Genomic DNA, 23,007 nt, shown 5'->3' with positions numbered 1-23,007 from the left:
TATGGCAATATAGGATTGATAGGTAAGAAATCATAGCTCTTGTTAGTCACTTCAGAACTAATTGAACCCCCAGGGAACTGACTCACTGGGTTTTATTTCTTTTTTTCTTTTTTTAAATTCAATTTTTATTTTATATTGGAGTATAGTTGATTTACATCTTTTTTTTCTTTTTTTCCCACATTGGACTAGTCATATATTTTCCACACTATAAAAACTCAATGCATCTTTTGGAATGTGACCTAGATTTTACAATTGCTATTTGCTTGCTGCAGTGTGACTCAAATATATAGTTTTTGATAGTTCCTAAGATTAAGGACAAATAGTTTCTTCCACAATGTGCATATGTACGTATATAATTTTGGATAGAACTATGCAATACATCTCCTACAACTTGCTTTTTTCACTTAACAATATGCTGAATTCCTTTTATACAGTACATATAGATTTACCTCATTCTTTTTTAATTCCTCATTCTGTGTCATAATAAGGAAACACCATACTTCATTAAACTACTTTCTTTTCACTACACTTAATTTTTTATTACTACAAACAATACTGTAATGGGATGCTTTGCATATATTTTTGTTTACATATCTAAGTGTTTCCATAGGATACATACCTAGAATTGGAATTTTAAAGAAAAGGGGTTTTATATTTTTTGGTTTTATATATCTTGAAATAAATGCAAACTTTTCCATGTCAAGATGGACAAAGTATATAAAAAGTTAATTCACAGAACAGCAAATCTAAATGACCAACAAACACATATAAAGATACTCAAACTGATTAACAGCAGGAAAACAAAAATTAAACAATGGGATATCACTTTATAGCTATTAAACTGGCAAACATTTAAAAGACCAATAAAACCTATTACTGGTAGAAATATGGGAGAAAATTGCCTTAGCTTTTCTTGGAAAGCAATCTAGCAACATCTATTAAAACTAAAAATATATATAGACTTCGACCAACAAACTCACTCTTAGAGAATCCAATCCCATAAAAAGGCCAAAAGGTCAGAATATAGAAACAAAGGGGCTCTGGGCAACATTCATTTTTTTCTACAAATACTTGTTAAGTGCTGACTATGTTGCCACCGCTTCAGAAATGAATAAGACACAGGCCCTGCCCTCAAGGTACTCACAGCCTCTTGGGGGAGAGAGTTAAGTGCCCAAGCAATTGGAGTTCATGAGAGAGATGCAGAGGAAGCAATTCAGGCATTAGATGGAGGGCTGCAAAAACTTCTCAGAAAAGCACACTCACATGACTTGGTAAAAGACAGCATGTTCCTAAGGCCTTGGATTAAGTTGTATGGTCCACGAGAGCTAAACAGAGTAAAGATAACTGGACATGGGGAAACATAACCCTAAACTGGCCATGAAACAAAAATCACAGGTAATCTAATTTTTCTAATGGCAGGGGTGACACAATATGAGGTGCACGATGGAAAAAGGATTTATTATACTTTTAGGGAATAAAATCCAAAGAGTCTATGATTAAGTGGTAGCCAAAAATGCTGTATTGTTCTACGCCTAGCACAGAGTACACTCTTGAAACGTATTTGTTGAACCAACAAAGACAGAATTGGGAAGAGCATGTAAAAAGGTTTAGCTCTGTGGTGATCATTTTGGAATGCATAGAAATACTGAATCACTATGTTGTATACCAGAAACTAAGATTATGTTGTGGGTCAGTTATACTTCAAAACCAACCAACCAAACTCACAGAAAAAGAGATCAGATTGGTGGTTACCAGAGGTGGGAGGAGGGGGTTGTGAGGGGATGGGAAATTGGATGAAGGTGGTCAAAGGGTACAAACTGCTAGTTATAAGATAAATAAGTACTAGGGATGTGATGTGCCACATGATAAATATAATGAACACTGCTGAATGATATACACAAAAGTAGTTAAGGGAGTAAATCCTAAGAGTTCTCATCATAAGGACAAAAATTTTTTCCTTTTATTGTATCTATATGAGATGAAGGATGTTCACTAAACTTATTGTGATAATCATTTCATGATGTATATAGGTCAAATCATCATGCTGTACACCTTAAACTTATACAGTGCTGTATGTCAACTATATCTCAATAATACTGAAAGAAAAAATGTGGTAGAATAAGTGTTTAGAAATGTGAATGTAATTATTTACCTTCTTTAATTAAAAAATATGTATTAAAAAATGTTTAGCTCAGATAAACTTAGATTTAGTCAATAATCTCACCTATTCAAGACTTTTCCTCGAATAGACTCTCCTCCTTCTCACTCTCCCTACCTCCTCTCTTTCCTTCCATCCCTCCATTCTTTTCTTTCACCATTTTTCAGAAGGAAAGACTGCAGTCAAATTGAAATTCTAAATCCCATTAACCTCACTTTGACCCTGTTATTTCACCATTTAACCATGAGACAAAATCATCAGCTCTTAAAACATGAGCTTTAAATGCCAAAACAGTGTTGAGCAATTTTTAAAGGATGAACATTCCATAGGAGAAGAATGTCTAACATTAAAAACAAACAGTTCATTAGAATCATAGTAATCTATGACAACCAAGATAATATCAGTAACAGACTTCAGGAAGGGGTCATCAGACTGTGGAGAAATAAACGCAGCACATCTAGAAAGAAGGTAGGTACATTTTCTCCCTAACGATTGTCATTAAAGGAAAAGACATTGGTGTGGGTTCGAATGAAAAGCCTGGGACCTCCATGGACTAATGCAAATGTTCCCAGGGTTTAAGTGCCGCTTGGCAAGGCTCCCATATAAACAGCAAAACAACTGCATAGCAACATACATATGCCCATTTCTCACCCTTTACTGTTTGTCCAGAGAAGAGACCCCTACTACTCCCTGTCGGCTTCGTAAATTTTGGCAAACAGGAGTTGCGTCTGTATGCCAAGTTGAGGAGTGCCACAGGCTGGCATTTCCCAGCACGTGCTGTTCATCACGTGGGTTCCTGGAGCACTGCCTGTTGGCTTCAGAGGAGCTGGAGCCCCCCTTCCCCTCCCCCATTTCCTCTCACGAAGAAAACACACAATAACCGTTAGCAAGTGTGTGTGTGTGTGTGTGTGTGTGCGCGCGCGCGCGTATCCCAAGTATCTTTCGATCTGGTGACCTGTTTTAGGAATATTAAGAAAGAGTTTCCAGCTTGTTTCTTGCATTCTCAGGAGTACACAGAGTTCGCAGTGACAGCAGAATAACAGACACTTCTAAAACAAAGAAAACCCACTCTAAATGCTGCTTCGCTGGGACCATTCGCCATCTGTTTATTTCCTCATGGCATGTTGCTCATGGGGGACTCCAGCAAAGGCACCAATGTGCAAATCCAGACCGGAGGGCTTTTCCTCTCCAAGAGGGTGTTTCCTTGAACTTTCCCATCTGCCTCTGAGTAAGATGTAGAAAATATTATTTATAAAATAAGACTAGCAAATGACTCACAGTGAATAAAAATAAAGCAGGATGCAGTTCGTCATCTTGAAAAGAAAGAAAGGAAAATGCTCCACAATTGGAGTTACAACTCACTTTTTCACACCTCCTCAAGGAACATCTTCAAATGATAGGCAGGAAGTGGGTTTGTGGGAGTTAAGTTAAGCTCAAGAACACTCAAGTGGCCAGAGCGAGATCCAGCCTCGTCATGCATATTCATGAGAGGCAACCTGAGCTCCGGTGTGAAACCACAGTGTTACTGTGTTTCCTGTACACACTTTGCAGCCCACACTGCCAGGAAACGCTGTAACGCTGAGGAGCCCCGGAGCCTCGGTTTAGAACACAGTTCAGAATGATGACTGTTCACTGCCGACTTAACCCACACATTTAACTGGATTTTCTTCATCGCCTTATGACAGCTCAAGAAGTATCCATCTGCCAGGATGCATTTTAGAGCCATCACTGTGCAAATGTGAATTGCAAGGCTTTGGCTAATAAGAAGCAAAAAGGAATAAGCTTATTTATTTTCAGTAGAGCCTTGGGCATTTATTATTAATACTCTAATGGAGAAATAGGTCAGTAGAGCATATGCACAGGAAGATACTTTTCCTCTACACACTGCTTCTCTTCTCAACAGACTTTCTACAACAAAATACCCAGAGTGAGTTTCACCTGCCAGAAAACATAAACCAAGGGCCTTGTCCCAGTGGGATTTAGGGAGGCATGTACTGGATTTTTCATTCCTTCAGCCAACAAATAATAACTGAGTGTAAATACGTACTGTTCTAGGCACTTTGAAAACTGCAATGAACACGAGATAAAAGTCCCTCCATCATGAAGCTAATGACAGTTTATTGTCATGTTCTTCTAGGGAGAAAGAACACCTTACTGTGTACCTGTCACAGAAGATTCTGGAACTTTTAGTTCACTATCTTTCAAATGCCTTTGATGACTCTGTGGATGAAAAACTCAGTATGTGTGTCCATGCATGCTGTGTGAAAGAGAGAAAAAAAAGAAAGAGAGAAGGAGGAAAAGAAAGAAACACTGAAACACAGAATAAACCAAGAGGAAGACTATTAAAAAAATAATGGTTTCCCTTTATGATCTAATGAAAGCACAAAAGACTCTAGTACTGGGAAATGAAAAAGAGACACAAAGGAACACTGGAACAGATGGGAAAACCTGATATGTTTTGTGTTGGGAAGACACAAAATATTATTGAGATACCAGCTCTCCTGACTTAATCTATAAATCTGACATAAGACCCCAAAAATCTTCATAATGATATTCTCAAGTAGATAAGCTGATTCTAAAGCAAGAAGAAAAATCTCCAGGGAAAAATGTAATGAGGGGTAGCCCTATCAGATACTGAAATATACAGCTTCAGACTACTCCATAGTGAACAGACAAAACAATGGAACTGAAATAATGCCCAGAAGTAGTTCCAAATGCATATGGGAATGTAATATCTAATCAACATGACACATTCCCCACGGCTCTGTTTGCCTCACTACCCCTGTCAACCATGTTGCATGGTCCTTTGCCTCTTTCTCATTAAGGGGCTCAGTGCTAACCCTAGGCCCTTGGCACAGAACCGCTTGGCATTAGGAAAGAGGACAGGGTTTAGATGGTAAGAAACAAAAGTAACAATTCTACTCCACCACTTGTAGTTTGGTGAGCTTGAACTGGAACTTTACTGCACTGAGCTTTGGTTTCATTGTCGATAATGTGAGAATAATAAATCTATCTCAAAGGATTGTTGTGAGGGTAAAATAAGTTGATATATATGACTCGACCTAACAAATTCTGGTGCTGAAAAAATAAACATATCCTATTTGAATAGCTTAGTAGGCATCTTAACTCTGGGTTGATTGTTTAACAACTTGTTTGCAGACAGAAACTGCTTTCTAAAAAATTCTTAAATCTTTCTTTTCCACACAACATTAAAGTAAATAAGTTTTGGAATAAAGAAAGAATTATTTTTAAACTCAGCTTTTAGACTCAATGACTTCCTTACACAGAAAATTCTTTACAAAGGAGATAAATTTTTTAGTGGGTTGATTAAATCCAGCAGAAGAAGTTTGGTTACATAGCATGGAAGGACCTCCTGACTTCAAAGTTTGTAAGGAAAATGTGGAATTTTTAAAGATGATCCTGGACTGAGATGGGACAAATGGAAGCCCATCTTGTGTGTAAGGACTGCCCAATGCGCAGGTGCAACGTCAAAAATGGAAACTGACTCTTCCACAAAAGAAGCTTGAACAATTTACGGAGCAGGTAAGAATACAAACACAATGGCACGTAAATTTTTAATTTCAACCTTTCCTTGTATTGTATATCAGCGCCTAAGGGATAAGAGGATATTGAAGAAAGTTGTGGGGATGAAAACATGGAAACCACGTATTCTCTGGGAAAACATGACAAAGAACAATCTTGAACACTGTTGGAAAGGGATGAAGCGGCATCTCTTGGTTGGGAATTGCCAGGCTGAATGGTGTGTGGATACATCAGAGGCGGAAGACGGTTGAAGGAAGAGGCAGTAAAGGGTCTGATGGGCATAGCAAAGACCTGCAAGACAATGAGTTGAGTAGTAAGGTGATAGAATACTTGCTGAATAACTCTAATTTAATTTTGTCAGGGAAATGATGAAAAGAACGCTTGCTAGGATGGTTCGTATAAGGAAGGAACTAAAGGTGGGAGATTAAAAACTATTCCCCATGTCTAGATGCAATGCTTCGGTCCAATGCAGCCTGTCCCCGTGGGAATGGAGAGAACATGTGACTTCAAGAGGCCTCACAGAGCAAGGATCCTTAGAACTGGTGATTTCCTGGACAAAATTATAGAAGGGAAAGAACTGACCAAGTTAGGAACATAGGAGGCTGGCAGGAGAATGGAGCCGTTGACAACAACGGGGAACTTCAGATGTGACAAGGGTTTGTAAGGAGAACAGGTAAGGAAATAAGCCCGAGTTTGGCTAAATTTAGCTGTAGGTGACAAACAACCAACATATGACCCAAACCCTCTCAGAAAAAAAAGTCCAAACTCTAAATATAATAATTTCAGAATTCTTAGCAAAAGAATATTGTGCTGTTTTTTCATCATGAGGCTAAATGTTTTTCCCTATTATAATATGCACAAAAAGTGTTTATAAAGGTCATGCCTATCACTGACCTACATCTTGTTTAAGGAAAATGTATCTGTTGCAGACACCAATAAAAGAGTCTTTCCTCCCACCCTCTCCTTGGTAGAAAAAATAGCAGAGGAGCACATTTTTGGCAGTCTCGCTGAGAGGGGAAACATTTCACACAAAATCATCACTTCCACCATCTGTCTTGCTCCAAAGTCCACCAGCTGCTAGATTAATGCATTTCATAGAAGTCATTATTTTGGTCCTCTCTTGGACATTGGTCAATGAATAGGTGAGATGTTTCTAGATCACTGTGTGGACTCTGAGATGGATGTCAGTGCTGGGGCCACAGTTGGTTGTGATGGAAATACAGGGCATACACCGACAGTATACATGTCACAATATCACATAAGAAAATTGACATCATTATTTTATCATTCATACCTTGATTTTAATAACTGGATTGATTATTCTCCCAACTCACCAGGTTTGGTTTTGAATAATCCTCAGGTGTTCCCCCCACATCCAGTGCTCAATGGATTTTCAAAACATGTTGAGAATTTTCAAAAGAGTGTATTATAGTTGCAAACTTTTTTAGCAGAAGAACTTTTATTATCCTAATGAGAACCCCTACATATGAAATAGGTGATTGTCATGAAGGTCTTTCTCCTCCCAACTAAAATTTCAGGGATTAATGGGCACTATGTCATTCTCTGTGAACCTCTGAGGTGTCTGTGGAGATGAAGGCAAGTCCGAAAGAGAACCCAGCCTCTGCTGAGCACCAATAGAAGAGCATGGCTGCCCAATGGGACTGCATGTAAGAGCCAACACTGTATGTGATCTGATGTGCTTCTAGATACATTAGCCACACCTTGTGATACATGAAAGCACAGGCTTTAGAGTCAGACAGACCTGGGTCTGAATCCTGCTGGGTGATCAACAGGTTATTAGCCTCAATGGATATCATATCAATGATAGAACTCATCATTCTTTCCTGAAGGAAAGACTTCTGCTGAATTTGACTGAATCTAATGTTTCCTCAAGTGGTAGCAGGATGATGCCTTCTCTTACCTAGTGACCAGCCTGTCACATGGGAGGGAGATGACAGGTGAGAGAGTCCACAGCAGTCCTCGTGTCACCCGGACCCCTCTGGAGGTCTGCAGGCCCTACCTCAGCCCCCAACTCTCCAGACATTCTTTCCTTAAAGGGGTAGGTGAGCAGGACTCCAGTGTCCCTATTTCAGCTCCCCAGTTGTTCACTGGAAATGGCTGTCTTTTCCAGAGCTTTCCTGTCAGGTCCATTGCCACTCTCAGTTAGAATCTTCTGGGTGCCTGAGCTCACAGGCAGGACTGGGTGCTTGAGACATAAAGAGAAAAAGCAGTGGAAAAGATAACCAGGAAGAACAGTGACTGGCAGACTGACCTTGTGCTTACATCAGCGGACCATAAAATGGACGTGAATATAATCCTTAACCAGCCCTTTGTAAGTTTGTGTATAAGAATGAATTGATGGGCTTCCCTGGTGGCGCAGTGGATGAGAGTCCGCCTGCCGATGCAGGCGACACGGGCTCGTGCCCCGGTCTGGGAAGATCCCACATGCCGCGGAGCGGCTGGGCCCGTGAGCCATGGCCGCTGAGCCTGCGCGTCCGGAGCCTGTGCTCCGCAACGGGAGAGGCCACAGCAGTGAGAGGCCCGCGTACCGCCAAAAAAAAAAAAAAAAAAAAAAGAATGAATTGACAACAGTATTTTACTTTCCTTTTAAGGATTTGACTTTTAGGCGACCCTAAACTCCATTTTAAACTTGGGAAGAGAGGGCTACTTTCATCCGTCCACCATGCCTGTTCAGGAACGCTGATGAGAGAAGAAGACATCTCTAGGGTTTCCCACTCTCCCACCGGAAGTACCCTACCCACTCCACCCCCAAAGGTCCACTGGTCCAAAATTCAGAGTAGGGACCTGGTTGGGGGTGAGGGCCTGGAGGCCTGAGACTAAAATGGCTAGCGCAGTTTCCAGGTGTGATAGGCTAGGGGCAGCCTCCTTGAAAAGTTTGTCCTTGAGGGGCAGTTGTGTTGGAAAGAGCCCTGTGCAGAGGTCAGAGGGTGGCTGGAGTCGTAGCTCTCCCACTTACTGATCCTGTGCAATTTCTTGAATCCCTCTGAGACCCAGTTTCCTCTCCATGTAACAGGATTCATGGTACCTGGTCTGCATTTAGTAGTGCTCAATAGCTGTTGCCCCTGAGTCTGTGATGAGGCGATAGTCAAGGACACTGGGTCCTCAGCAAGCATTAAACAGAAACCGCCCTTTGGGGCTGCACGCTGACTGCAGCAGCGCTGTCATTCCACCTCCTTGCCCATCACTCAGACCAGGTCCCCTGTCATTTTCACTTTCTCCCGCTAGGATTTGCACCTACAGGGACAGCTGGAGGTCACAGCGTCAGGCAGACACCAGCAAGCCCAGATGGCCAGCCTCGGGCACCAGCGCCCACCACAAGTGCCTGCAATGGAAAGAGGGCTGCTGGAGTTTCGCTGAGCACAGGGTGGTTTTGGTTTTGGTTTTGGTTTTGATTTGGGGGTTTTCTCTCCTTTGCACTTTCCCGGGAAAGCATTTGAATCCACACTTATCTTCCTGGCTGATTTCTTGTCTGAGTCTACTCTTTTTGTTCTTAATCCCACAGGATTAACGTTCTTAATTTCATTTCGCTTTCTCTTTCTCCCTTTGAACTCCCATCTCTGCCTCTTCTGTTCTGATCTCCTTTCTTCACATCCCCATCCCCATTTTGCCTCCTTGGTCCCCTAATGTCCTTTTGAAGCTTCTGCACAGATAAGCAGATGCACTTTTCTCAGTAGGGATTGGGAGAAACCTCTCCCTGCAAACACCTGCTGCTGCCTGGGAGCCCCTAGGTTCAGACTGCTGCACCCACTGTGAAATGCACTCACACAGCAAGCCAGTGCCTACGTCCAGATGTGACTGAAATAATTTTTATCCTTAGAACACATGAGGCACCCCGATATTTTCTATACCAGTCTATTTAATTTTTGTCTTCATTTTCCCTTTCCTTCCTTCCTTCTTTACTCCCTCTCTCCATCCCTTCTTCTCCCTCTCCCTCCCTCGCTCTCCCCTACCCCTGCACTGTTCCTCACCCCCTACACTGATCTCAGGACTCATTACTGTCATTACTGTCATTCTTGGATTGAGACTTAGGAGCCCTGGCCACTGGCCCTGGAGAAGAGACCCTCTCCTTCATCTCTGAAACACATAGTATTTGTATATAATGAGAAATCCATTCCTCCCCAAACAGATGAAGTTTAAAAAATTCTCCTAGGGCTTCCCTGGTGGCGCAGTGGTTGAGAGTCCGCCTGCCGATGCAGGGGACACGGGTTCGTGCCCTGGTCCGGGAAGATCCCACATGCCGCGGAGCGGCTGGGCCCGTGAGCCATGGCCGCTGAGCCTGCGCGTCCGGAGCCTGTGCTCCACAACGGGAGAGGCCACAACAGTGAGAGGTCTGCATACCCGCAAAAAAAAAAAAAAAAAAAAATTCTCTTAAAGTAAACTGGGAGACAAGACAGAAGGACAACAGGTTTTTAAGGTATATTGTGGAGCCATCTCGGGGTTTAGGAAATGAGGATAATTGTTCTGATGCTTTGAGTTTCCCTGGCTCTTCTCTTCATGATGCCCCGGTGCTTTCTGCCCCCCGGCCTCCTCCCCCACAAAAGTTCTGAGGAAGGATCTAGTAGTGGGCAGAATAATGGCCCCTCAAAAATGTTCGTGTCCTATCCCTGGCACCTGTGCCTATGTTGGTTCTGTTGTGTGGCAAGGGGAAATTAAAATTGCAGATGAAATTAAGCTGATCTTGTAATGGGAAGAACAGGCTGGGCTGTGTGGCTGGGACCCCTGTAATCACAAGGGCCTTGTGAGCGGAAGAGGGAAGCAGGAGCATCAGAGTTAGCTGGGTGCCATATAGAAAGAGTCCATGACTCTGGTTTCCGGGTCTGCTGTAAGGAACTTGGAAGTTGTCTCTCCATCTTAACAAGAAGTAAAAAGCTAAACAGCCTGAAAAATCAACAACTCTTTCCGGACTCATAAGAGAGAGGAGGACACAGGGCAAGCCACTGCCCACAAGACTAGACAGACAGACAGGCGAATACAGGGCGTTTCTGCCTCCCTAACAGAGGCTCGAGAGGGGGAAGCGCCACAGGGACCAGTGCCAGGGTTACAGTGAATTATAACTGATGAGCTGCTGGAGGCTCAGTGCAGACAGTGCTGAGAGTTAAAAACTCCAGGGGGACCCAGTCATAGGAGGTCCCCACAATATTGTGAGATTTCTCTCCATGAGCTTAACCAAGTTCCCACAGTAAATACTGGAGAAAAAAGACCCTCTCATACTTCCAGCAAGGTCAGAGCATTCTGCTCTTAGCAAGGCCTGCCCTCTGGAGAAACTCGTTAAGGAAGCCTAACCTGCTGGGGTATTCTCTAAGCCTAACTGACAGTGGGAACGGAAATACCCAACTCCACTTAAGGGGGGAGGGGAAAAAGCCCGGGAAACACTTATGAGTTCCCAGCCCAGAGGCACAGGCTCACTAAACGACTGGACACCTGATCGCAGACGCCCCCTCCCCTCAACCTCACCACCACCCACTGTTCACAGCAGCTCCTTCTACCTGGTACATCATGTTCGGCTATGAAGAAAAAATGACAAGGCGTACTAAAAGACAAAAGACACAATTTGAAGAGACAGAGCAGTCGTCAGACCCAGACATGGCTGGGATGTTGGCATTATCAGACTGAAAATTTAAAACAACTTTGATTAACATGCTCTAATGGATAAAGTAAACGACTAGCAAGAAAGACTCCACCAGCCACTGTTGGCTTAGAAGGTGGAAAGGAGTCACAAGCCAAAGAATTTAGATGGTCTCTAGAAGCTGGAAAAAGCAAGAAAACGGATTCTCTCCTAGATGCTCCAGAAAGGAAATGAATCCTTACAGCACCTTGATTTTATCTCAGTGAGACCCATTTCAGCCTTCTGACCTCCAGAACTGTAAGATAATAGATGTATGTTATTTTCAGCCACTAAGTTTGTGGTAATATATTACAGCAGCAATAAGAAATGAATACTGATGTATTTTTGGTCAATTACAACGCACTATGAGTTGAAGCATTTCTGAGACCAGGGTTTATTTTAAATACCCACTTTCTTATTTCAAGGCTGGCCCTGGCACTTGGCATTGTCCCCAGTCTGGGAAAGGAAGAATGAACAGAGGTCAGAGCCACTGAGGTCAGGGTAGCTGGAGGATAGGGTGGGTAACTGTGATGCTGAGAAGTGGGGGTTCCCTGGAGGGCCGGTTCTTCCTCCTACTTCTCAGCAAAGATCACAAGTCTATCATCCTGCAAATTGTCATTTTTACCTGATTTTTTTTTTTTTTTTTTGGCCGCACTGTGCGGCTTCCTGTATCTCAGTTCCCCAACCAGGGATCAAACTCACGCCCTTAGCAGTGAAAGCACAGAGTCCTAACCACTGGACCCCCATGGGATTCCCTACCTGGATTTTTTGAAGGCTAAAGGCAGTCACTGTGCCTTAAGGTCTAAGCTGGCTAAGCAGGGGGACCCCCTAACTGCACTTCTAAACCAGAGATTTCCTAGCGCAGACGGTGGTGAGGAGGGCTTCTTACGACACAGTGATGAGTGCTGTTGTGAGCTCCTATCCAGCTGGACCCGACCTTCTAATTCTCCTTCACCCTCTTCACTGTTAGATTCTACCTCAGGGCTGCCGTTGCCTGGACAAGAGGTCTTGAGAAAATAAGTTAAGCTCCCAGACTTAAGTTTCCTCCTCAATAGAATACCAGCACTGCCCCATTCAGAAACTCTGACTACACAGCACGCCCTTAACCTTCACTGGTTTATAGCAGCTTTCTCTCTGCTGTGAAGCCCAAGGTTTTGTGTACATTTCCATCTGGACTTGAAATGGACTGTGTGTGTGTGTGTGTGTGTGTGTGTGTGTACAATAATATGTTAAATACACAGAATTCTCTTTCTGGTTGTGGGTCTGCTCACTAGGCTCAACAGCTACCCTCCGCTCAGGATCGTCGTCTCTATGAGGTCAGTGAAGAGCATACGGCATTCGCTGATGACACCAGAGAACTATTAGGAATGGATATTTCGCCAAGATTTTTCCTCTTTTCGTTCCAGCCAAGACACAAAGCTTAGACTGCTTCTACCTCAAAATGTTTTCTGTGCCATAGATTTATAAGTTCTGACATGCACTGTGATTTTCAGAAAGCTAGATTCTTCACTGATAGTCTCCTTACATTAGAGAAGCAGCCCAGAACGCTAACAACTCCCAACGCTGCATGGCTTTAGAATGGATGATTCAACGCTATTCTATTACGAGTCATGGTTGACTAGTTAGCTAGTCCGTGGTGCTCCTGGCTGTAAGCTATGCCCGGCTCAGTCTCTGCCAAGCCTCTGACTTTAGGCAAGGGGCTGCGGGTGCATAAACTTTAACTCCACAGTCTAGGAGTTAGGTCCAGTCACCCTTTCCGGACCATCTCTGTTCAAGATCTGGTAACAAGGATTCTGAGTGCTGAGAGTGTTGCCTTTTCGACCTGCCAGAATTTCAACCTGCTAGAATTCTCCAGCCGTTTGAGGCTTGAGGCTCTGCCATGCTCTTATCCATCTCCCTTCTTGGAACAATGCTAACCATGAGCTGCTGACAACCTTGCCCAGTATCTTCTGCCCATCTAAGTTCTTGTTGTATCCCAGAAGGACGCGACGAACTCCACTGGGACTCCCTGCAGCCTTGTGATCATGGGCCATCCCTATACTCATTCCTGCCGTGCTACCTACTCTCCCGACTGCGTTTTTTTCTTGGCACCTGTTCCATGGTGCTTGTTTCTCCAGCCCCTCCCAGGCTGCCTGTCCCACTGCAGTTAACTGGGTTATGCCTGGCCATATCCCAAGGTATGTCAACAATTGATAGATCACACTTTAGGAGCCAGAAAATCTTATTAGACTGAAATGTTAATTAGGACAGGAACTCTTGGAATGTAGCAGCAGGCAGAGCGATCAAGGTTTGGACAGTGGGAATGTGTAAGCATCACATCAGGGAATTAGTCTCTGAGCCAAACACAAACGAGATGCTTAAGACTGAAGGGAAAATAAACGGCTGCTGATTTTACAAGGCCCAGAAGTTTTAAAATTTCTTCTTGTTGTTCGTTTGTTTTTATATATTTTAAAATTATGTTTAACTGTGGTAAAATACACATGACAAAGTCCACCATCTTAACCATTTTGAAGTGTACAGTTCAGTGGCATCAAGCACATTCACACTGTTGTCCAACCATCCATCTCCAGAACTGTTTTCATCTTGCAAAACTGAAACTCTGTACACATTAAACAATAAACTCTTCTTCCTCCACCCTCCCTCCAGGCTCTGGACACCACCCTTCTACTTTCTGTCTCTGTGAATTTGACTACTCTAGGTACCTCATGTAAGTGGCTATTATGAATAATGCTGCTAAGAACATGGGTGTACAAATAGTTTTGAGTCCCTATTTTCCATTATTTTGGGTATATACCCCAAAATGGAATTGCTGGATCATGTGGTAATTCTATTTTTTAATTTTTTTGATGAACTGTCACACCATCTTCCATAGTGGCTGCACCACTTTACATTCCCACCAGCAGAGCATAAGAGTTCCAATTTCTCTAATACTTGTTGTTTTTCTGTCTTTATGATAGTAGCCATCCTAAAAAAGTTGAGGTAGTATCTTTAAGTTTCTTCATAAATCATCTGTAAGTTTTCAACCTCTGAAAATATTTACACCCTCTTCCCCACAGATAAATATTGTTCAAGTTAAGTGATATCATCTCTTGGTTCTCACTCATCTGTTGCCTGGTTGTATTTTCAACAACATTTTCCATCTGCCTAAGTTTCGAGTTTAGCGAGGGCCTCATCAACAACTCTTAGGTAAAAAATGAACTAAAGATCTCAATATGAGTATTTGATTTTATTTGTTTTTATGAGTTTATGTATATAAGAGTAGCTGTAAGTTTGTTTTTACTTTGCCCTCTTTCAGAATCCTAGTAAGTTTATTTTCAAAGGTGATGACATATTCTGTAGGTATGCAGAAAAAAAAGTTTTAAGGTTTCTGAGGGTCTTTAAGGAATAACTAAGTCCTTAGAAATGTGGGAGTGGTCATAATTATTCACAATAATCATTACTCAAATTATCCCACTACCAAACATTTCAAGGAATAAAGACATGTTAAAAAGCAAATTACCAGTGAAACATATCTAAATCATTATATTTTACATATAACAAAATATACTAAGAATATAGCATGATTAAAAATTATATTCTATTTAATTAATTTTAATTACTAATTAAAAGCATCCATATTAATTCCATGTTATCCAAACTATTTTTTTTCTTTTATTTTTATTTTTTTAATTAATTTATTCATTTTTTTGCGGTACGCGGGCCTCTCCCGTTGCGGAGCACAGGCTCCGGACGCGCAGGCCCAACGGCCATGGCTCACGGGCCCAGCCGCTCCGCGGCACGCGGGATCCTCCCAGACCGGGGCACGAACCCACGTCCCCTGCATCGGCAGGCGGACCCTCAACCACTGCGCCACCAGGGAAGCCCCCAAACTATTTTTTGATCTATGTGATCATGGTTTTTATCAATGGCTCTTAGGTACACAGAAGTGGAAAAAGTTATATTCATTAAGTGATTCTGCCATTCTTTTATGCCTGATACTGTTCTGGTTTCATGTGAAACAAACTCTATTCCCTATGCTTAGAATGCTTTTCCTTGTACACCCGTCTAAATTCTGCTCATCCTTCAAGGCCTAGCTCAAGTCTTCCCCTACTAAAAGGTAATCTTCAGGAGGGCAGGGAGTTTTGTCAGGATTGTTTAATGCTATAGGACCATCACGTAGGAGAGTACCTAGTGCTAGAAAATGCTCTATAAATGTACCCTGAATAAATGATGAATGAATAAGTGAATGCATAAATTAAAATCTTAGATTTTATTGCTCGCTCACGCCTCTAAATGTCTACAGCATATGGACACAGTCCATATAATGTATTTGACACTTAACATGTACATTTTGTAGTGATCATTTATGTTGTCCACCAAATATGTATAGTTCCCCTCCTAGCATATGGTAGAATCATACTCTCCCACCCCCCCTGAAGTTAGGTGTGGACGTGTACCTGCTTTAGACAATGACATATGAGCAGACGTGACAAGTATAGCATCTAGGAGGAAGCATTAAGAACCACTGAGTGATTCATCACCTTCCTTTTCTCCTGCTGCAGTGATCATAAAAGTAAGTCAGTGTGGAGCCCTCATTAGCCTGGGTTCCTGAGTGAATGCAAGGAGCAAAATCCCCACGCCAACCTGTGATGACCATGTTGAAGGAGTGAGAAATAATCTCTGTTGTTATAGTCCTCCAAAATGTGGAGGTTATTTGTTTCTGCAGCATAACCTAGCTGCTTCTGACTTGTACATACTTTGTACCTGTATTTATCTATTAATTTGCATCTTCTCTCTGTAACTGGATCTTAAGCTCTTTGAAAAAAGTAATTATGTTTTATAGTCTTTTGATTTCCCTTTTCCAGTTCAGTACCCTAAACACTGTAGACACTTTACAAATGTTTACTGATGGTGGGAGGTGGGGATGATTGTGCTGGTGATGAAGATGCCAGGGAGTCAATATCAGGTGTATTTATATTTTGAAGCAACTATTTTGGCCTCTGTATTCTTGATTTCAAGAAAAGCCCAGTTAGGGCTTCCCTGGTGGCGCAGTGGTTGAGAGTCCGCCTGTCGATGCAGGGGACACGGGTTCGTGCCCCAGTCCGGGAAGATCCCACATGTCGCGGAGCGGCTGGGCCCGTGAGCCATGGCCGCTGAGCCTGCACGTCCGGAGCCTGTGCTCCGCAACGGGAGAGGCCACAACAGTGAGAGGCCCGCGTACCAAAAAAAAAGAAAAAAAGAAAAGCCCAGTTAAAAACAGACTGGAGTTTGCCATGGTTTTTGAACTTACATGTACATTTTGATTATATTTCCTATGCACCCTAGAAGCCTGATCACACAAAAACATATGGAAACAATGCTGAGATTCTAGTCATATTAATTTTCATGTTAAATTTGATTGTTAGCTATAAACCATAATGGGAAATCATAATTAAGAAGGTACCTCTTGCATAAACATGCTTTCAACCTGTCCCTCACTGGTTTAAGACATATTTCCCTCCATGTTTGCCTAGTAATGCCTAGTATAGTGCTGGATATTTTGCAGTCTCCCAAGTGGCTTTAAGGGTATCCTGCTCCAGTTTCAATGACTGCCCATTCTGTAGACATCCTCTCAGCAAATGGAAAAACAAAGCCACCCCTGGAGTTTGACTTTGGGTGTCCCTAGATGTATTGAAATTGCCATGGATAAATTTCCCCTGGAAATGAACAAGGGCTTCCCACCTTAAGTCATTTGTACAGACTTGGACAGAGGATCATGATAACATTTGCCATGCTTTCGTATAAGAACAACTGAGCTCGAATCTAGTTTATAATCAGCTCTTGAAAAGTGTGACGATTCTCTTGGGGCCACTTCCTCAAGATTGCTTAATCCCATCGTTTATGGGGCACCTGAAGACTGCACCACTGATGAATGAAGGAGAGACGAGGTCAATCCTTCTGTTCGCTCATCCCCAGCATGGATTGTCATTATTTCCCCCCTCGCCTCTGGTTCACCTCATGGTCATGGAGACCACTGATACCTGCTCTTGTCTCCCACTGTGCAACCCTCACTTGTACTCACAGTCCCAGGCTTGGATTTCTCCTCCCTCCTGACCTTCATCGTTATTTTAACCTCCCATCGTTTCTCCAGTGACAGTGCGTATCTTCAACATTGATTCCATATCCCTGTTCTCATTTCTCTTTCCCTAAGTGCTTTTTTTTTTTTTTTGCGGTACGCGGGCCTCTCACTGTTGTGGCCTCTCCCGTTGCGGAGCACAGGCTCCGGACGCGCAGGCTCAGCGGCCATGGCTCACGGGCCCAGCCGCTCCGCGGCATGTGGGATCCTCCCGGACCAGGGCACAAACCCGCGTCCCCTGCATCGGCAGGCGGACTCTCAACCACTGCGCCACCAGGGAAGCCCTCCCTAAGTGCTTTTGAGAGAGAAAATAATTGAGGTATGTCACTCAGAGATCACTATCTTCTGCTGACACTGAATATCTCCCCAAAGGGATGAATGGGTTAAATAATGCTTAGGCTAAAGACAGGAAGATGTGACAGAAGGTCAAATAGAGGAGAGAGAGAGGGTGGAGTTTGATCTGCAAAGTTGGATTGGTGGAGGCTGAGATAAAATTAATTATAATTATGCAAAAAGAAGGTGGTCATATGATGCTTATGAGCAAAGGAAATATAAGTCCCACTGCCTGCTCCAACCCTCGACCTCCTCATGTGATTTTCTCATGCCCACGTCAACCCCTTTTCCCTCTATACTCATCACCCTTACTTCTTTCTCTCATTTACAATCCATCAGCACATCCAAGCACCTCTACTTTAGAAATACACAGTAAGTGCACCCCCCACTAGCACCCTGGTCCAAGCCAGCGTACTATCTTGCCGGGACTACTGCAATAACCTCTAAACTAGTCTCACTGGATTTACACCCTTGCTTCCCTGCTCTATTGTCAACCCAACAGCCGGAATGACCTTTTCAAAACAGAAATCCCATAATGTCATTCTTTCTTCCTTTTTTTTTTTTTTTTGCGGTATGCGGGCCTCTCACTGTTGTGGCCTCTCCCGTTGTGGAGCACAGGCTCCGGACGCGCAGGCTCAGCGGCCATGGCTCATGGGCCCAGCCGCTCCACGGCATGTGGGATCTTCCCGGACCGGGGCACAAACCCGTGTCCCCTGCATCGGCAGGCGGACTCTCAACCACTGCGCCACCAGGGCAGCCCATAATGTCATTCTTTTGTTCCACTGGTACGTCTATAGTTCCCAAGAGTAAAATCCCAAGCACTAATGAAAGTTCCAAGGCATAAAATGAGCTGTCCTCTGATTCTTTCCTGATTTTGTCTCCTACTACTTCACTCCAACCCCACTGACCTCCTTGCTGTTCTCCAACATTCCTTGTAAGTTCCTACTTTACAGCCCTTTGCCAACACTATTCCCTCTGCTTAGAGAGGTGCCTCCCTGATACCCACACGGCTCTTTCTTTGAATTAGCTAAGCTGCAAGCTAAGCTACTCTAACAAAACACAGCCACTTAATTCAGAAGAGAATGTTAGTTCTCTCTGTGTAGAAGTGCAGGCGATGGTAGCGGTCTCCAAGGTCGTTCCAGTTGTCACCATTTCCCAGTTAGCGGGAAAAAGGCAAATGTCCTTAAAAAGATGACCCAGAAGTTGCACACATCACTTTTTCTCACATCCAATTGGCCCAAAATTAGTCCATGGCACACAGAGGTGCAAGGAAACCTGGGAAGTGAGTCAGTACAAATGTCAACCATTTGCTTAGCAAAACCTCTGAGGTGCTATCACGGAAGACAACAAGGGTAAAGGATACTGGAGCGCTGTTAGCCTCTGTCATACCACTTCCCTTGATTCAGGACTCAAATATATCCTTATCAGAGAAACCTGCCCTTTTATCCTTCTGAAACTATCCTCCCCCAGCCACTCTTTATCCCTTCACTCTACATTTTATTCTTTTTCAGCAAGTATGAGCAGTTGATACATTCCAGTTTTATTTGTTTATGCTTTCCCTCATCAGAATGAAACGCCAGACACCCTGAGGGCAGGGATTTTGCTTTTTTCACTGTTGTATTCCAGTGTCTAGAGCAGCGCTGGGCACATAGTAGCCATTTAAAAATATTTGTTGAATGAATAAATGAATAGCTGTTGAATCACATTTATAGTTCAACAAATATGCAACGGAGCACGGTGGAGACCGGGCTTTAACCTACTCTTGAAAGCTGAAGGAGCACCAATGAAAGCTGCTAGCAATTTTATGTCTCACATTTCCTTTCATTGAAAATAATTAGTAGAACGGGCCATTGATATGTGTTTACAAATGTGGAGTGTATTAGAGTTCTCCAGAGAAACAGAACGAATAGGATATAGATATATAGAGGAGATTTATTATCAGAATTGGCTCTCAGGGTTACGGAAGACAAGAAGTCCCCTAGTCTCTCTGCCATTTGCAAGCTGGAGAACCAGGAAAACCACGGGTATGATTCAGCCTGAATCCAAAAGCCTGAGAATCCCGAGGCTGGTGGTGTACTTTCCGGTCTGAGTCTCAAAGCTGGGAACCAGGGGCACCGATGTCCAGCGTCCAAGGGCAGGAGAAGATGGATGCCTCAGCTCAAGCAGAGAGAGAGTGAATTCATGCTTCCTTGGACTTTCTGTTCTGTTCAGGTCCTCAGCAGATCGGATGATGCCCATCCATGCTGGTGAGGGCGATCTTTACTCAGTCTGCCGATCCAAATGCTGACCTCTTCTGGAGACGCCCTCACAGACACACCCAGAAATCACATTTGACAGCTATTTGGGCATCCTTAGCCCAGTCAAGTTGACATAGAAAATCAACCATTACATGGAGCAAAAACACCACACGTTGTTTTGGGGAAAATGTGGAACTATTGTTAAACTGAGGATATTGCAACTTGAGATGCTGAATGTTCTGCGTAGTAATAAAAACAGTGTACATTTCATGAGACTTGGTCGAGTTAAAGAAGAATATTAGGAAATCTGGCATTGAGATTGGACCGTCCTTGAAGATTCTTATTGTTTCTTAAAGTTATCTGTGTGTCTTCAGGCCCAAATAGGTACCCACAAGACGTTGTGAACCTGAGTCACACAGGGAGTGAGAAGCAGACTGACCTTCCCTTCACCTTAAGCTGAAAGCTGAGGGAGGCCATGGGAAGGAGTGGACTGATGGACCAGGCCTCGCCAGGTTTGACCACTGGTGTCCTAACATATAACGAACCATCTGCGTGCCTCCTCTGGTCCGTGGAGGAAGCCTAAGCATGTGTGTGGGTTAAGCCTTCCTGAAGAAAGTGGACATTCCCCCTGTGAGCCATCTTGGTGTGGGAGTGAGTTGGCCTAGGATGGAGGAGGGAAGGAACTTCTCTTCCTGAGACTAGACTGCAAGGTAGGAAGATGCCTGGGCATGCTCTTTGGTGGGGGTTGGTCTGGCTCTTCCATGTGGAAGGCTGATAGAAGTTTCCATTAACACCCCATGCTCTGCAAGCTCTGAGGCTGATCTGGGCACACAGCCGTGAGGTGTGCCCGTGCAGCAGCAGTGTCTGTTTATCCCCACCACAGCCCAGACTTTGCTTGGCCATGAGGGCTAGAGCGAGCAACCAGAGCCCCTGCTCAGAGCGACAGGCACAGGGGAACCAGAGCAGCCTGGAGAAGTTAGACGCAGTCTGGACTAGAAGATTCATGGCGGTCCAAAGAGCCAGGATTCAACAGGTTACACACCTTCCTCTAGGATGTCCAGAAACCAATTGAGAGGTAACTTCAGAAGGAAAACGGGCTTCCTGCAGTCCATGAGTAGGGCTCCATTGCAATTTGGATATTAAAGAAAGAATGTTCTTGTTTTTCTGGCTGGTGAGATATGGGGACATATCAATTACATCTAATTGGGAATACTGAGAGAAGGATTTATAGTTCTTGTTTCTGACATCCCAGAGTGTTTCTAATTGTCCCAAGGAGCATCACAGCTGTCCCAAATATTTCTCAGAAAAGAATTACTCTAAAATATAATGTCATACTGCCTATTAGGAGAAAGGAGACTGACAAGCAAACTAGAGTGTACAACCTGCCCCATGAGAAACAAATGAGCCTTCCTTAGACACGGCTTTCATCATTTGATCCTTCTGCCTCCAAACAGCTAATGGCTCCCAGCTTCCTCTACCGTTAAGCTGACATCTTACTGCTTATTCTCTCTTTGCAAGGGAGCCCTTCTTAACTGCTAAACTTATTCCCATCATGAGCTTTCCCTTCCATCCCAGGAGTTTGACAGACTCCCTGCCTATGACCCATTTTGGTCATCTTGGCCCTTAACTTTGCTCATTTTGTTCACACCACCAGAGTTATTTACCCCTTGATTTAGGCACTGTCTTGAATTGTGTGCTAAATGTTTTGCAGCTATTTGTTCTGATTCTTCAACTAGATGAAAAGCATCTCTGGGGGAAGGTAGTATTTCTTATTCCTTTTATGTTCTTTGCTGCATCTAGTGCCATTCAGGCACCTTACATGGCTCAATGAACACATTTTTAATTCAATCTTGAAGAAGAAGTTAGGAATCACTGATCTATAACTAGTTCTTGTAACTAAGTGCCCTTCCTCCTGAGACACATGAAGAAGGGTTAGTGTTTCTTTCTTTTTTTTTTTTTTTTGCGGTACACGGGCCTCTCACTGTTGTGGCCTCTCCCGCTGCGGAGCACAGGCTCCGGACGCGCAGGCTCAGCGGCCATGGCTCACGGGCCCAGCCGCTCCGCGGCATGTGGGATCTTCCCGGACCGGGGCACGAACCCGTGTCCCCTGCATCGGCAGGCAGACTCTCAACCACTGCGCCACCAGGGAAGCCCGGGTTAGTGTTTCTTAATGCCGCTGAAACAACTGGCCACAAACTTGGTGGCTTCAGACAACAGAGATTTATTCTCTCACGGTTCTAGAGGCCAGAAGTCCAAAATAAGTTTCACTGGGCCAGAGTCAAAGTGTCAGCAGAGCCACTCCACTGGAGGTTCTGGGAAGACTCCATTCCTTGCTGCTTCCAGCTTCTGGTGGCTGCCAGCACTCCCTGGTTGTGGCCACATCACTTCAGTCTCTGCCTCCATGGTCACGTGATCTTCTCTTCTGCATGTCAAATCTCTCTCTGTCTCTCCTTTATAAGGACACTTGTGTTTGCATTTGGGGTCCTCCTGGATAACGCAGGATAATTTCTCCATGTCAAACTCCTTAATTTAATTATATCTGCAAAGATCCTTTTTCTGTTTAAGGCTACATTTACAGGTTCCAGGGACTAGAACGTGCTACCATTAGGGGCCACTATTCAGCCTACTATAAGTTATCATTTAAACAATATTCTTAAAATTTGATTATGGAAAAAGATGATGTCAAACTAGAAGGAAACAAAAAGTTCTCAATAAAGTAATGACCACTCTACACACATACACATACACACCCGCATGCATGTACCCGCACATACATGAGTTTGTATGTTAGCAAAAGTATTTCCTACACCATCTTCAGCTTCACTATGGACCATTGTCTTATTTATTTTTAAAAAGACACAATTAAAACACATGTCAGGCATTTAATTGAGACTGCCAACATGACAAAAAGAAAGATTGGGTTCTATGTACAAAGAGATTTGTTTATAACTAAAGTATTTTAAAAATTCAATAAAAATGGCATCTAAGGTTAATATAGTTAAGGAACTATTTGGAC

This window comes from Delphinus delphis, chromosome 14 (assembly GCF_949987515.2).
Source record: "Delphinus delphis chromosome 14, mDelDel1.2, whole genome shotgun sequence".
Taxonomy (NCBI): Eukaryota; Metazoa; Chordata; class Mammalia; order Artiodactyla; family Delphinidae; genus Delphinus; species Delphinus delphis.
This window is presented reverse-complemented; position numbering follows the sequence as displayed.